The following is a 16643-nucleotide window of genomic DNA, read 5'->3' as shown; positions in this document are numbered from 1 at the left end:
AGATTTCAAAATGTAGATGTCACATTTCAGTGCCAACTACTCCTGCGTTAACACTTAATCGGTAAGTCAAGAGGAATCTTTTATCTTTGGGGCTGGGAGGCGGGGGTGTGTGGGTACGGCGCGGGTAGTGACTCCCTGAGATTTGCCCTCCTTAGGTTGACAGGAAAAGTGTGTGTGTGTGTGTGTGTGTGTGTGTGTGTGTGTGTGTGTGTGTGTGTGTGTGTCTGGGCATCCTACGAGGATCCCAATTGTCCCCAGGGAGCGTAAGGAGTTGTGAAAAGTAACGCACAACTGGCCACCGGGATAATTCATTCCCTCCACCTTCTCTTTAGCACCTCCCACTTCTCTTTTTATAGCCGTCCTTTCTCTCCGAAAATCTCAGGTTACTTGACTGGGAGTTCTCAGACCTCCAGTTTCAGTCCTGCCCTCAGCCTCCCGTCGGTGAGAGACACCCAGCCCCAGCAATTGGATTGGGAAGCCAGTCTTGACACAGCACTGTGCTGAGTGCTTGAGGACGTGTTTCACCAGATGGTTGGGGTTAGTGTGTGTCATCACGTTCGAGTGGGGATTAGGAGCAGGAAGCCTGCCTTGCTGGAGCTGTGTGGTCTTCTCCAAAAGAGAGTTGCAGGCAAGGGCGCTCCTTTGCTTTGGGGAGAAGAGGAGAAATTCATTTTCAGCAGCCACAAGATAAGCAGTTGTTTCAGGTAAAGTGAAAGACTCTCTCTCTCTCTCTCTCTCTCTCTCTCTCTCTCTCTCTCTCTCTCTCTCTCTCTCTCTCTCTCTCTCTTGCTCTCTCTCACACACACATGCACACATGCGCATACACACGCACGCTCGCGCGCACACACACACACGCATAGTTTTGAATGGAATGCTAGCACAGCACACTTGTCAAAGGCAGTTGTTGCTGTTCTATCAATGCAGCTATTGTACGGCTGACAGATAACAGTGAACATAGCCCGGTGCTTGGCTGTCTTTAGCGAACTAACACTCCTCATGCCTAGCTCTTTGGAGGTGTAGCTAAGAAATTGTCTGTGTATACCTTTCATGTCTTCATTTCGGACTCAAAACAGGAGTTATGAATTGCTCAGAGAGGGTGAATAAGGCAGGGAAGCATTTACAGCAGCTTCCAAAATTAAACTTCACTTTCAAACTGTTGCATTTTACTTCTCAATTTATAAAGATTCTTTGTAAGGCTCTATCACTGAGTTGCTGACCAAGATGAAATTACTCTCGTAACTGATTTTTGCAGTGCTGATTATGTCTGAAGGATGATGGATGAAAGTATTTTTGAAAAATTTTGGAGACTGACACTAAAGTGGGGAAACTTCTTAAGAGACAAAGCTGCCCTCGTAATAGCTGATAGGTTGTCTTTAAAACAAAATAGAGCTAAAAGAAAAGCAGAAAAGGAGGAAGTAGGGAAATGCTCTTTAACATAATTCTCTTGCAGCTGCAGGGGAGCAGATGGAGGTAATTCATTTGCAGATCTGTTTGTGAAAGTTTTACAAGTCATTGAAAACTAAAATAGCATCTCTATAATAGATCATTAAAGTCACTACATTTATAGGTTTTATGCAGGCTATCTGAAGTGTTAATTAAATGTCAATAGATTTTTCTGGCTGGATTATAAACAAACATTACAAAAAAGACTTTAATTATAAATTAGTCACTGGAAATTAATGGTTATCCGGTGCCTGAGCAACATAAAATGAGTTGTCATCATAGATGTGAGTAGCCGTCAACATGACCACTGCCAAAAACAACCGCTAAAATTAAATCTGACCGAAAGTCACAATGGACTGCATATTCTTTGTTTAATCTGTGGCACTTAAAAAAAAAAAAGAAAGAAAAAAGGATGACCTTTCTTGTCACGCTGCTATTTTTTTACAAGAATCAAGAAAAAAATAGTCATTTTTCAATTTTTGTATAAGGTCTGTGAGTCAGTGAGTTACTTTTGCACGTAGCAGACATCCTCCAGTTTTCACATGCCTGTGCTCAAGGCTTCATGTTGCTATTGGACATTCACGTTTGGTATAGAAACCCAATGCTGTCCTCACTCTTTGCAGGTGAGACACTCTATGAATAATACTCTGTACAAGCTATTCTGAAATCGGAGCTGCTTCTTTGGTTGAATAATAGGGTTTATGGCTAGTGCTTTGTGATTGTGTGTGTGTGTGTGTGTGTGTTCAACTACATAATGATGTCTCTAAAATTATGTTTCAAGTTGAATCCTACATTTTTTTTCCCCAAGCAGTTATTTTGGGGGCGGGGTGGGTAGCTAGATGAATCCTCTTTTTCACAAAGTTAAGACTATGTATAGTATTCAGTTGTTGTTCAAAGTAGTTTCTGGTTCTAATCTCATCTTCAATGAGAAGCAACCCTCAAAATTAACCAAGCAGTTATTACTACTGGGTATTAGCCAATCTCCGATATTATATAATCCAAATAGGACTACATTCATAAGCCTGGGTCTTTTAGGATTCCTGTCATTCCATTTCGGCTTTACAATGGAGCTGGGTTTAAATAGTAATGACAGAAAGGCAGACAAGTACCTCATGTTGTGCAGGCATTAGGACATTACGTGCAGCATGCAGCAGGGCTGGAGGTGGCCACCAATGGCAGTTTGTCACTAGAGTAGCAATCGTTCAGGAGGAAGTAAAACTCTGCCTTCCTGATATGCAGTGTGATGACACCTAACAAAGGCAACTCGTAGCCACAGGAGCACACAAGCATAGATCTCTTATACAGTGCCCTGCCCAAGGGCCATCTGACTGGGATTTTCACTGCAATATCTACTCCCCAAGAGTCAATGGCACAAAGAATCAGACAAGGCGGCAGCAAGAAAAGAAGCATTGAGAAAAAATAAATTCACACCTTGAAAAGGCAAAGATGACTCTTTTCTTCTCCCCCCTCAAAAAAAAAAAAAACTAGAACAATATGAAGTTACTTAGCAAAAACTCAAGAGTCTGTCTAAAAGACGGTGCCCACAGGGCAATCCTGGTTTCTTCTTGAAATCTAAATCTACTGTTCCAGATGGTAAACATTCAGAGGCATATTTATGGTGACTTCTACATACCTCGCTTTGACATTTGGTTTCTTCCTGACAGCAGTTGTACTGACACACATGAAGTTCCCATCAGTATTCTAACAGCTGTGAACATGGCTGGACATGGGAGAACCCTGGCAGGATGTGAATAATTTCTGTTGTGGGGGAGCATTCTCCTTGCACTCTTCATAGGACCTGCCACCAAGGCAGGTGGGAAGGTGAGGAATCTTAGAGGTGAGAAATCATCTGCAGGCTTGGTTTGTGAAAGTCACCAGATCCATTTTCATGGTGGAGTGGTAAAGGAAAACACATCAATCCAGGTATTTACCAAGGTCCTGGGAGATTATGAATGGGAACTATCTTCAAAGGAGGACTACAGAGATTCTGCTCTGCTTTTCAGAAAATGCAAGAAAATTCGGGCAGTGTTGTGGCCATTTCCATGATGATAGGAGAGGCAGGTGAGAACTGTGGTGCTTTGCATGTCTTTTCTAGATTATATGTCCGATTGTGTGCGAGTCATTAGGGACTTAGTTGTTTATATAGTTTTATTTTTTCTTGGGTTTTTGGTTTGGGGGCCATGCTCAACAGTGCTCAGGGATTTCTCCTGGTTTTGCACTCAGGGATCACTCCTGGTGGGGCTCAGGGGACCATACACGGGGCCAGGGATTGCCCTAGGTCAGCCATGTGCAAGGCGACTTAACCTCCGTACTATCTTCCCAGCCCCAGTTCTTTGTATTTTCAATTTTGAACAGTTTGTTCTTTACAAGGACATAGGGAGGGTTTCTGCCGCTCAGACTGAGATTTCCCCAACTGCTGCCATGTGGACGAGGCCAGCCCCTGGGTCAGGTCAGGACATCTGGTTCCTTTTCTCCTAGGCCATATCCTTGTGTGGAGAGCATGGAGTAAATTTAAGGGGATTAGCTTTTTAAAGAGCTAACTCTAAATAGATTATTACTTTTATCATCCTTAGTGACTCTGAGAAAAAAAGAGGCTCATGTATGAAATGAAATCTATATTCAATGCTCAGTCAATTTTAACTGTAGGTTAGAGTCATGAAAACAGAAGTACTTGAAAGAAAATATTTTGCAAAAAACGTTTGTCCTGATGTATTGTGTGTATGTGTGTGTGTGTGTGTATAAAATATTTCCAAGAGGGCAATCTACCTCTTTACCATTTTTTTGTTATTGTTGTTTTTCTAACACTCCCCAACCCCTTAATTTACCTGTCATCAGACTCTGTGACTCGGAGCCTTAGATACAGCACAAGTATTATAGCACTTTCCCTGCACATAATAAATCCCAGTTTGATCCCCAGCACCAAAGATGGTCCTCCAAGCACCAGAAAGGGTAACCCCTGAGCATAGAACACTAGGTATAAGCCCTGAGCTCAGAACACCAGGAGTAAGCCCTGCCGGTTGTGGCCCAGCCAAAATCTGTGATTCCTTCCTTTATAACATCTTCCGTTACATGCCCCGTCTGCTATCACCTGTGAGGTCTTACAATAGCTGAACTGTCAACTTGTGTACATTTTCCTTTGTGGAGCACCATTGCAGTCTGAGCTTCCATCACAACCTCCTCAGCAGAGACATGAGATCTGATTATGGGCAAGATGAAATTTGAATTTCTCAGTTTAATGAGCTGACCTCCCTCTTAGTTCCTACCTTACAATCACCTGGACAATAGGTCCCTATAGAATTCAAAAATATTCAAAAGTGGAACTTCCTGATAGCTAGAGTCTAGTTATACGCCTCTCTCTTTCTGGTCTCATCTTTTACTCCTGACTACTCTAATTTCCCATCTTCTCTGGAAAATTTAAGCAGGTGTTATCATATGACATGGTTCCTTCAGACTCATTGTTAACAGTATTGTGCTGAGAACATGCTTGTCACTTCTAGATACATGCCTTCAAAGAGATAGCTTACGTTCCGTCTCCTCAAAGCAGCTTCCCCTACTCACCATGTCTCCCAGGATGCTTTCTTTTCCTTGAATTTATCTGCATAGATATATGCACACTATATTTGACATCAATAACTACAGTTATTAAGATGACTTACAGTCAGCACAGTTACCTTGGTATTTTTTTAGTTCTGCTTTCTAATTTTCCAACCTGGGTTTGATTCCTCCACCCCTCTCAGAGAGCCCAGCAAGCTACCAAGAGTACCTCGCCTGCACAGCAGAGCCTGGTAAGCTCCCCATGGCGTATTCAATATGCCAAAAACAGTAACCACAAGTCTCACAATAGAGACGTTACTGGGTGCCCGCACGAGCAAATTGATGAGTAACAGGTGATACAGTTTCTAACTTTTAATCTTTTGAATCCTTAAGTAAAGTGGGGTGTTCTTTGGGTCTACTTTTATGGCCCACAGAGAATACTAATAAATGTGTGTTGACTAAAACACAGAAATATTCTAAAATTCAGAAAAATTCAGGGCACTTGACTCTCTACTTGCCCTCACTTTAGAGCTATTTACCAGTTTTGCTATTATTGTTTCAAGGGCTCATTTTGGGGGTCATATCCAGCAGTGTTCCTGGCTTACTCCTGGCTTTGTGCAAATGGACCACTGCTGGTGGTGCTTGGGTCTATATGGGATGACAGGGATCAAACTAGGATTAGAGGGCAAGCAAGGCAAGTGCGCTACCAGCCCTACTATCTTTCTGGTCTAATTTATGGTTTATTGGCCTCCCCTCCATCCAAGAGGAAAGAGGAGGAAATGATTACACATGATTGGCTATATCTGGAGCTAGAGTTGGGGAAAATATCACAGACTGAATATGAAATCATCAAAATTTAAGTTTGAATATTACCCTCTCTTTCCGTTTCTCTAATTACAGTAGAAATTATATCTTTTCTCCTGATCCTTAGTTGTATAAAAGTTTTTAAATGATTTTTAGAGGCAGGAGAATATTGAATTTGGGTTCAAACATATCTGATTCTTAATTTGGGATAACCGCTCACTAATTATTGGCCTTGAACTGACTTAACTGTTCCAAGCTTCAGCTCTTTTTTCCGTAAATCAGAAATGATAGGTGTGCTGGAGGGATAGCACAGCAGGCAGGGTGCTTGCCGTGTAAGTGGCTGACTTGGGTTCTATCCTTGGCATCCCATGAGGTGGACTCTCGAGCCCTGCTAGAAGAGATCTCTGGAGCACAAAGCTGTGGCCCAAAACCCTAAACAAACTAGTACAGTAGAAGGGGAACACTAGCTTCGTGAAAAAACGAGAAGGTTGGTAGATGCATGTATAAATGATCGCTTGCGTTCGTGCATGTGTTGATCCCACTTAATGGCAATTCATTCTGTCTAGTTCTGGTATGCTTTCCTTTGATCCTCTTTTTTTTTCTGGCACCACAGGAAGGGAGATGGAGAAGAAAAAGATGAGAGAAACTGGAGATTGGGGGTTGGCAGTACAACGTAGAGGTGCTGAGAAGGGGCCTTTATTTTTTTTGGGGGGGGGCATTGAGAGATTTAGAGCCACTGAGTTAGAGGAGTAGGGACCATGGCTAACAGTTGAATGCATTTTGCAGGGAGGAGAAGGTCCTGGGTCCTGCATTAAAGGGTAATAAAGAGGCAAGGGTGGGAGTGCTAGCGGAACAAAGGGCCTGAGCAGTGGATGCCAGCAGGGAACTGCATTCGCCAAAGGTTGATGTGCTCCTCTGCCTTCTCTGGGCTCACGATTTAGAAAGAAATAATAACTTGACAAAACATTGGAGAGAGTCAGGTCAAGCTTCCAGAAGTAATAGAGATAGTAAGATTCAGACCAAACAAGGGCTGGGACCTGTGCAGTCCTTCACCTCCAACTCAGGTTTAACAGAAAAGCTGAAAGTGATCAGCTTGAGCTCTTGTCTCATTCCAGCCTTGCGTCCACCATCAAACACAGTGTGGCCTCTGGTGGGCAGCCCACAAGAACTTACTTAACAAAAGCATGTGCTGCCACCTAGCACACGTGTCCTTGGCTACTGGGGCATTCAAGTTCAAGTTTTTTGGATCTTGGCTAGATCTAAGGAGAGTTTCTTTAATCTTGCTCATCTGGCCTGCATCTGCCCCGGGCCAGGAAGAGGAACTCTTCTAGGAAGTAGAGCAAGAGGATATTTCTGAAGATTTGTCCTCCTCCCTGGCAAAAACAATCTATTGAACTTTCAAAAAAAAGTGCAATCTCTGTTAAGTTCCTTGGCTTCATCTTTAACTGCTGTTGCTACTCTACCTCACTTTGGGCTCAGACTCTGTGGTCTGTGTACACTACACAATAGTGTTGTTAAACTGCCATTGATTTTTTTGGAATGGAGTTCTCCACTTTACTTTCAAAGGTAAACCATTTTCTTACACTCTGATTTTTTTTTCCTCCACAGCTCTAAACCTGTAAAAAACTATTTCTATATTTTCTTTACTATGAATCCAAGGGACTGAGATGGATTGTTTATCTCTAGTGAGTGAGGTTGATATCAATCAGCTCTAAGACAGAAATAATTCGACACACTGTATTTCTAAGTGGAAAAAACAAACTTCCTTGAGAAAAAGTAGAGTCTCAGGTTTGAGTTCCAGCTCCATGGTGGTCCCCCAAGTACCCCTAGGGGCAACCCCCAAGTACCCCCTGGGAGTAACCCTTAAGCACCTCTGGGTGTGTCCAAAAAGCCAAAAAGGGAAAAGAAAAGGATCGTCTTGCAAAATTAATCAGCATCCTTCATACACTCCTAATCAGTTTCAAACACGACTTTAGAGGACTGTGAGAGCAGGGCTGGGAACTGGCAAGGGGCCAGATGGCTCTGGTTACACTTAAAATAAAAATTCTAAAATTCATCTGGAAAATAAACTCATGAACAAGCCTCAATACTGTTGTCAGAGCAGAGGAGCAGAGAGCATCTCAACAGTGAGGTAGATGGGTTACTGGCACAGAGCACAATACACCGCATGACTGTGAGACTCGGAATTTTGTGCGCCTAAGCAATTTGTGTTTCTGACAATGGAGTATTCTTATCTTCTTTTGGGGGGGTTTCCTTTTGTTGCCTCAGTTTTATTTTTTTAAAACTTTTTGTTGGCCATGTCCAGATTTTCTGTTCAGCTACAAGTGGCTGTTGAAAGTGGTTCTGCTTCTACAATTATCAGAAATCCTGACCTAGTAGGTTTTTTTTCTTAGTTTTATGGCTATTTTGTCATCTGGAATTAGGGCTACCAATATATGCAAAATTCATGGAGTTCATAGAAGGCCCAAAATAAGTTTGTCTCAAGAACTCAGAAAAATCCTCCTGCATTTCATCATCCTTTGATGAAAGAGACCCAAAATATACCCTTCTAGGAGCCCCATTTCTCTGAGCAATAATACGTATTCCTTTAAAAAAAAAAAAAAGCAAAAACTGTGAATTACTGAGTTTTATTTACCTTCCAATTTTTGTGTCATGATACTATAGCTAACTCATAGATAACACTCAATAATTTGAAATCAAGCAGAAGAGTAGACTGTTATAAGATATTAGGTATACTCAAATCAGAGTAATAAAAGATAAATTGCATGCAGTGAGCATTTATCAGTAAGCTAATTTACAAGTGTGCACCTGTGGATATTATCTTTAAACTGACATCCCATCACTAAGGAAAGCACCAAAAAAATCACCTTTTTATAGTAAAACAAATCCTGTGAATAGACTTCCTGCCATTTTAAAGCCTCCCCCTTAACCTTCACCTGCCAATAATCAATCTTCCCCTGAATTGAATGTCCCGGTAAACAGATGTGCTTGGCAGTGCATCCAGAAATTCCTGCAACGTTAGCCTGTAACTTTCATCTACAAGAAATGCAGCCCAGAAAAAAAGGGGGCTCCTACAAATCATGTGTTCTCTCTCCTCTTGAGAGCTTCATGCTGGGAAGGGAAACGTTTTCTGAATATAGTAAATGAATAGAAGAATAGAGTATGGGATATTACTTTTACTTAAGATGTCTAGAGACTTACATGTGTTATCACATTCTTTTTCCTATATAATATCTATATTTAGTGAAAAAGATTTGGACAAAAGCACTTCACTTACTTTTTTGCAGTTGAGTTGATGCCCTGAGGCACGATCATAATATGCTTTCTAAATAGATCCAGAGTCAGAAGGAATGGGTTTGAGAATAGGCTTAGAAATCTTCCTCTAGGCTGGAGAAATAGTTCAATGGATGCAGCGCATGCTTTGAATTTGGGAGGCCTGGGTTCCATCTCTGAAATACGTGGTCCTGTAGCACTACTGGGCATGACCCACCTCCCAGTACTGCATGGTGTGGTCTCAAAACAAACAGGCAAACAAAATCTTCTATCACTGTGTCAATCCATGTATTCCATGTGTTCTAGAACTGTCACAGATGTATTTCTAACCTAGTGCAGAACAGAATACAAAAATACTGCAAAATAATCCCTGAGCACTGCCGATGTGACCCCCAAGCAAAAACATAACAAACAAATAAAATGGCCCTTTTGGAAAGAATAGCTAGTTAAAGCTAGCTATTTCTCGTGAGAAGACAGTCTGCCAAAACAGTTATGTACTAATACAGAGAATTTTGCTATTTAGTGGTCATTATTACCACTGATTAAATGTGATGTCAACAGAGCCCCCTGTTGGAGGAGCCAATATCTGAGCTGAAAAGTGTTTCTCAGTGTGATTCAAATTGTGATCCATCTGATTCAATGAAACAGAACAATGGCCCATCTAGCATTTACAATCTGTGTGGAACAATTGACTTAGCTCTTTCCCCCTCAGTTTTCTTCTCTATAAAATGCGGATATGTTTATGGTCAAGTGCTGTTATATAATAAAAGTTAGATGCTTAAGTTATATAGTAAAAGTAAGATGCTTAACACAGTGTGGAACATAGTAAGCACTCAGTTGTGTTCTTTTGTTGATGGTGATGGTGGTAGAGGTGCCAAGGATTGAACCCAGGACTCTTTCATACAAAGATCTACCTTACTAAGGAACTACATCCTCAGCCCATCATGAAAGGAACACCTTGTGTTTGACCTAAGAGTTCAACTCAATATATTGCTTTTCGAATTAAGGCACAATATTTTTGAAGTAGACCATTTGTACAGATTCAGTCTGGGAACAAAACAAAGGGAACATGAGGCTAAGAGGTAAAAGGAAACACCAGTTGATGAGGGAGAACACTGGAGTAACAGAGGAAATGAAAAGACAATAAGATCTTGTCTCCATTCTGTGTCTTTTTTCAATTTCATGGCAGAGCTTAATCACACCTGTTTCTAGAGTGTTCTCACACACCTGCTAGAGACATTGGACTGCAGAGTTAATGTTTTTCTGGAAATTTAAGCATTGGGATTTTTGGGAATTGAAAGAGAGATAGAAAAATAGAGTGTGAAGAAGGAAAGGGAATTGGAAGAAATAAACTGGAGAAAAGAATGAACTGGAAAGGCAAATTAAAAACAAAGGCAAAACAAAACAAAAATTTTTTTGGTCCATTCATATTGATGGTACTGAGAAAGGAAAGTATGGACATAAGAAACATTCTGAGGGGGCTGAGGTCATAGTGATAGTACATTGGGTAGGGCGTGTGCCTTGCACACAGCTGACCCAGGTTTGATTCCCCAGCATCTTCCTGAGCACCACCACCAGGAATAATTCTTAAGTGCAGAGTCAGGAGTAACCCCTGAGCATCACTGTGTGTGACCCAAGAAGCAAAACCAAAAGAAAAAGAGAAAAGAAAAAGAAACATTCTAGGGAAATAAGTAACACTAAAAGCTTGGCAATGGTCCAATAGAAGATAAAAAGGCAAGTGGCAAGGTGACACTGAGTATATAACAAACCAAGGAAAAGGGCCTGGTGACATCATCTAAGGAATATTGGGGCACTTAAGTGTAATTTCATTTTGTAACAGCATGAATTTCCAAATCAACATTGGTCAATAGGGGAAAAAATGTTCATCTATGACCTATAAATACCTGGCTTCAACTGGTATAATTTTATAACATAAATTAGGGGGTAATATATGTCTACGTCTTTAATATAATTTAAATAAAAAATATAGTTTTGTGATCACTGGTGGACATTAGACAGAATACACACTGGTGCTTTTAGACATAGTCCTCTTTAGATAAAAAGAAACTTTTCTTGGGGCTGGAGCAATAGCACAGAGGGTAGGGCATTTGCCTTGCACGTGGCCAACCCAGGTTCAATTCCCAGCATCCCATATGGTCCCCTGAGCACTGCCAGGGGTGATTCCTGAGTGCAGAGCCAGGAGAGTAACCCCTGTGCATTGCCAGGTGTGACCCAAAAAGCAAAAAAAAGAAAAAGAAAAACAGAAACTTTACCCAAATTAAGAAAAAGATTGTTCAAATAATTCTAAATAGGTATAGTTTGGGAGCCACACTAGTGGTGCTCAGGGCTTAGTTCTAGGTACCTATGTTCAGGAATCACTCCTAGCAGTGCTCAGGGTATGATATGTGGTGCTGGGATTGAACAGGGGTCAATCTCTGCTCATGCAAAGTAAGTGCTTAGTCCCTGTACTGTCTCTCCAACTCCAAAATTTGAAGAAAGGTAATCAGTTTTCAAGTCAGAACAGCAAAATACTTCTGCAAAACATCTAAAATTCTCTTCTTTCAACTAAAAGATAATACCAGAAAATATTTTAAATATATTTAAATTATATAGCTATAGTTCTGGTGCTTTTAATTGTTATATATACTAAATTTGTATTGGAAAGGCTACTAGGAGCTAAAAAGAGATGATATATTTAAAGTTTCTGCTCATAAACCTTTAGGTTATGGAATAGCTGGGCATCCTTTTATTTTGAAAGAATAAATGGATTATTGTAAAAACAAACCTAAAATTCCCTTTTTAATTTCACTACGGAGACAAATAATGCTTAATCTTAAATTGGAAAAGCTCCTGATTGATTCCTTTGCTCTCCTTTCCATCCTTTTTCTTTCCAATTTTTTTAGCTATTTTCATCCATAAGATTCTCTTCAGAATAGGATGATGTTCTCTGTTTGCCTCTTTATGCTAACTACATCATCAGGTTTTCTCCAGGGTTCGATATAATTTCATAGGAACAGAAAATTGTATTTGTCATTTCAAAGTCTTGGACTACATGTTGGGGCAGCATGATTGAAAGAATATGCTATTTGAGTCAGCAAGATTTGTAATTAAAATGTGGTCCCGTTACTAGAAATTTGTGGGCACAGCTTTGACCTGTGGAGACTTGACAGTATTTTGTTTCCTCAAAAGAGATTTGGACCCTGTTCAAGTGTTTAATGAAGATTTTGGCGTGTCTTATTTTATTCAACTGAGGGTTCTGACCATGTTCCTGGCTGCAGTGGGAGAAATGCCAGCCTAAGTATCAGCACCTGTAATCTCTTTCTCATTTATTGTTTCCACACAAGAAGGTTTCATTGGACTGAGCCAGATTTATTTGGAAGCTATTAATGGTTAATGACTGAATTAGTAATACTTGAGATATACAGTTCAATGAACTGAGGGAGGAAAGTACAATCCGCTAGTGCCATGTTAAGTCAGTCATCACCTCCTACAAGCAACAAACTTGAGCTTAACTGCAAAATTTAACACTCTGTCTCTTTGGCTGGTACCCACTTAGCTCATTGGGTGCTCATTCTTGCTTTATCTCATTCTTGCATAGAGTTTAGATTATGAAATTTGATCTGGCATTGTCAGATCAATGTCTTTATTTGTAACTTTGTAAATTCTGACTTCAGTTTCAGCTTCTACTCCGACATGTTTGGCATCTGCACGAGTCAGAGCACCATCAGGGATACTTGAATTGGTGATAAGAGTCCACCTAAGGAAAGTACGTAAGAAAAAAAAGAAAAAAGATATCAGAGCCACCAAAATATATTTTGTGACAATTATGCATTTGACACAAAATTAAGTATTTAGTATTAATTTTTTTATAAGAAAAATTGGAAATAATCCCTACCTATGAGGCAACCAGGAATTGAAACAACCCAGTCATTGCTATTCTCATTAGCCATTTTAGGTTAAAAAGCAATTGTCTATTGATATACCATCCTGTTCAATTACCACACTAGTCTGAAAAGGGAATGGAAGGAGTAATGACAACTGTCTGCCACATTGCCACTTTCTTAACCTTTCTAGAAACTTAGAATAGTGTTTCTCAACCTTAATCCAACCACAACTTCTCTGTGACCCCATTTCCCTACTGTGCCTTCCCATTTGGTCCCCTGGTCTTGCTCATGACTCCCCATTTATAAAATTTTCACCCCTTACCCTTCTGAATATCCTGGATGTCCAGAAAGAGCCACATGCCTCCACAAGGTCAAGAAACACTGACTAAAATATCACCGTGCACTGTCACATAGCTTCAGGCAAATCAGATAGAATTCTAGGAAAAGCAGAAAATAAAGTAACTATTTTTAGTAAGACACTTCCCTGATGATTTTTCAATATGTGAAAATCAATGAATGGGACTAAAAAGATAGTCCAGAGGGGCCAGAGTGATAGTATAGCAGGTAAGGCATTTGCTTGCATGTGGCCAATCCAGGTTTGATCCCAGACATTCCAAATGGTACCTGAGCCTGCCTGAAGAGATTCCTGAGTGCAAAGGCAGGAGTAAGCATGCAAACTACTAGATGTGGCCCCAATCAAAAAGCAGAACCAGAAAAAGATAGATAGATGGATGGATGGATAGATAGATAGATAGATAGATAGATAGATAGATAGATAGATAGATAGAACAGAGGTTAAGGTTAAAGCACTAGCCTTGCGTGTGTATGATCCATCCTGTGAAACATACAGTCCACTGAGCACATCAAGAATGATCCCTGAGCACAGAACCAGGCATTGCTCAGAGTGTATTCCTGGGTGTGGCCTCCCAACCAAAGTCAAACGAGCAAGAAAACAAGAGACTCCTGTTTTCTGAACTGGGGCTTCTTTCCATCATGCTTCTGAATGTCCAAATCTCAGCCCCTTAATACCAAAAAAGTTTTAGTTTCTTTTTTCCAAACTATTCAAATCGTGAATAATATCCTTTTTATAGAAGTCTCTTATATTTAAAGCACTGCTTTATAATTTTAGCTGTTAGGTAGAAACAATTTGTGGGGAGTGATTGTTTTTGTCTTCTGCCACACCAACAGGGCTTAATCCTGACTGCCTGCTCAAAGAGTTCATATGTGGTGCTGGGGATCAAGCTGGGATCGGCTGCATGCAGGCAAATGCCTCAACTCCTATAATAACTCTCTGCCCGCTGTGGGCAAGCTTTTCCAGTTTTTACAGTTCTTCATAATTTCAGATTTAAAAAAATTTTACTTCCTCTGTTCTAAATTATTAGAATCAAAGCAAAAATTTGGTTTTTGGTCTCTGTAACTATCAAGTATGGCTTCACAGTGTTGTATCAAGTATATGCTACAGGTCCTTATTGAATATTCACTCATAATAGTCAAGGATAACAGAGAGAAAATTGCATTTTAGCCATGGAAAAAATTTAGGAAACTAATCAGCAACAAATCCACAGCTACTCCAGGCAATTCTTTTCACAATATGGAAGGGACTATCTCATGCACCAATTCTCTGGCTTAAATTTATTTTTTTCCATCTTCTGCCCACATCACTCTCCAGGGCTGCCTTTGAGCCAGCTGGATTCCATCCAGAAACAGACTCAAATAGACAATAGGCCAACTAGAATTCCCATCTTCCTTGATTAGATGTGAAATTGTATAGCTGGGTGTCACTCACATTGCCAGCCACTCAGGATTCTGTTATCAATTAATTTCTCTTGAGAGCTGAATGGCGAATATTGTAGCAATTCTGTTTTTAAGAACCTGTGAAATTATGGCTAGACCAGAATTTCAGGGACAGTGCCAAATATAGACCTGTCCTTCCTGAATAAACGTATTCATTATCTGCTGTAGTGCATAAATTAAAATGCCCTGTAAACTTCTAAATCATATCATGGAATTTTTTCCCTTGGCAGTAAGAATTGATGGTAAAGATTCCTAGGCAAGGAAATGCATTCTCATTTGTAGAGTAATTAACCAGTAAGATGAGAAGCTTTAAACTGCATGAGAAGAAGGAAGAAATTATCACACATATTATCAAAGCCAGTAGATTATATTTCTTGTAGCTTTCTAAAATTACAAGAATTAGGATTAAGATTAATTAGAGTTAGGGTTACGTTTTCCAGGAATAGCATGTAAATTAACAGAGAAACACAGAAGGTTAAAGGTATAATTTAGAGATCATCTCAGTAAAATCTTTTATTTTACATCTGAGGAAATGAAGGGCTGAGGATGTTCAGCGACCTGCCAAAAGCTCATTCTTACCTATAAATGTTCTACAAACCAGGCTTTATCAAAGTGCATGTCAGAAAAATTCTACCAGGATTAAATGAAGTTTGTGTGTCAATGGTTCATTAGGACAAACAATGACAGGAAAGTATGAGACAAACTTTTTTCTTTTCTTTTCTTTTTTGGTGTGAGGGGGCCACAGACTCTCTCACAAAGTCCTGTGAGTAACTAGGTATTACATAGAATTTCTGGAACTAAACTAATACTGGAGAAATGTTCAGATGTATCTTCTGTGAAAAAAAATCTATTTTAGTGGAAATAAACCAAGCACTGATGTTACAAACAACTAAAAAGAATGTAGCTTGAGTATAGAAAAACTTTTTTGTAAAGACTATGGTGGGTGTCTTGTTTTGTGGTTATTTTGGTTTTTTGGGGGGGGAGGGCACACTCAAGTAACACTCAGGGCCTACTTACAGCTCTGTGCTTGGGGACCAGGAGAAGCTAGGGATCAAACCCGGGTCTCTTGCAAGACATGTACTAATCCTGTTATGCTATCTCTATGATCTAGGAATTTGTGTGTGTGTATGGGGCGGGGGGTGGGGGGGTGTGAAGGGCGTGCTGGCATGGGACAGACTACATTCTGGGGCCCTTAGGAACCACTCCTGGCTCTGTGCTCTTAGTGATATGTATTATATATATGCCTGGGGTACTATATGTGGTGCTAGGGACCAAATGAGGGGTGGGAGGGATTGGTTGCATACAAGGTGAACCCAAAGCTCCTGTACTATCTCTCCAGCCCTGGAGAAGCATTCAATTTTTGCCAAAAGCATGCTACTTTAGTAAAGATGACAAAATTACATCTTTGAAATATTTTCACTTAAATTTATCAGTTACACAGGCGGGGTGGGGGCCTGGGGAGGTGGGGGGTGGGGGGAGGTATACTGTGATTTTTGGTGGTAGAATATGTGCACTGGTGAAGGGATGGGTGTTCGAGCATTGTATAACTGAGACTTAAACCTGAAAGCTTTGTAACTTTCCACATGGTGATTCAATAAAAGAATAAATTTAAAAAAATATTTTCACTTGGGCTAAATTATTGGAACATGTGATATTTTGGGGTAAGCAAAGCAGATATTCTGGTTATACACACCAGAAAACTAAGTCTCATCGAGGACAAGCCCCCGTCTAAAGAGTGAGTGAAGTAATCAGCGCTTCGATCTCTGAATACTCACTCCTGTTTCACTGCTCCATGCTTCAAGTGATTCAAAATATCTCATATTTTCTCAGTATTAGGAAAACCTGTTAGACTGTTGCTCAGTGGCAACACCTCAGTGAAAAATAAACACTTGATAAACTTACCTGAGTCCT

At 40.3% G+C, this 16643-nt stretch overlaps 1 protein-coding gene across 1 annotated transcript in view; it reads left to right on the top strand.

The window, feature by feature from the left end:
* The first annotated feature begins 554 nt into the window (after window positions 1–554).
* Window positions 555–16643, top strand: part of SULF1 (sulfatase 1) — a 182021-nt gene continuing 165932 nt past the window's right edge. Inside the window, exon 1 of the mRNA XM_055127396.1 lies at window positions 555–704. The gene's annotated coding sequence lies outside the window, so the exon portion shown is untranslated. The remainder of the gene's footprint in view (window positions 705–16643) is intronic.

This window comes from Sorex araneus, chromosome 2 (genome assembly GCF_027595985.1).
Source record: "Sorex araneus isolate mSorAra2 chromosome 2, mSorAra2.pri, whole genome shotgun sequence".
Classification (NCBI taxonomy): domain Eukaryota; kingdom Metazoa; phylum Chordata; class Mammalia; order Eulipotyphla; family Soricidae; genus Sorex; species Sorex araneus.
Note: the sequence above shows the minus strand (reverse complement) of the source record. Positions and strands in the feature narration are given on the sequence as shown.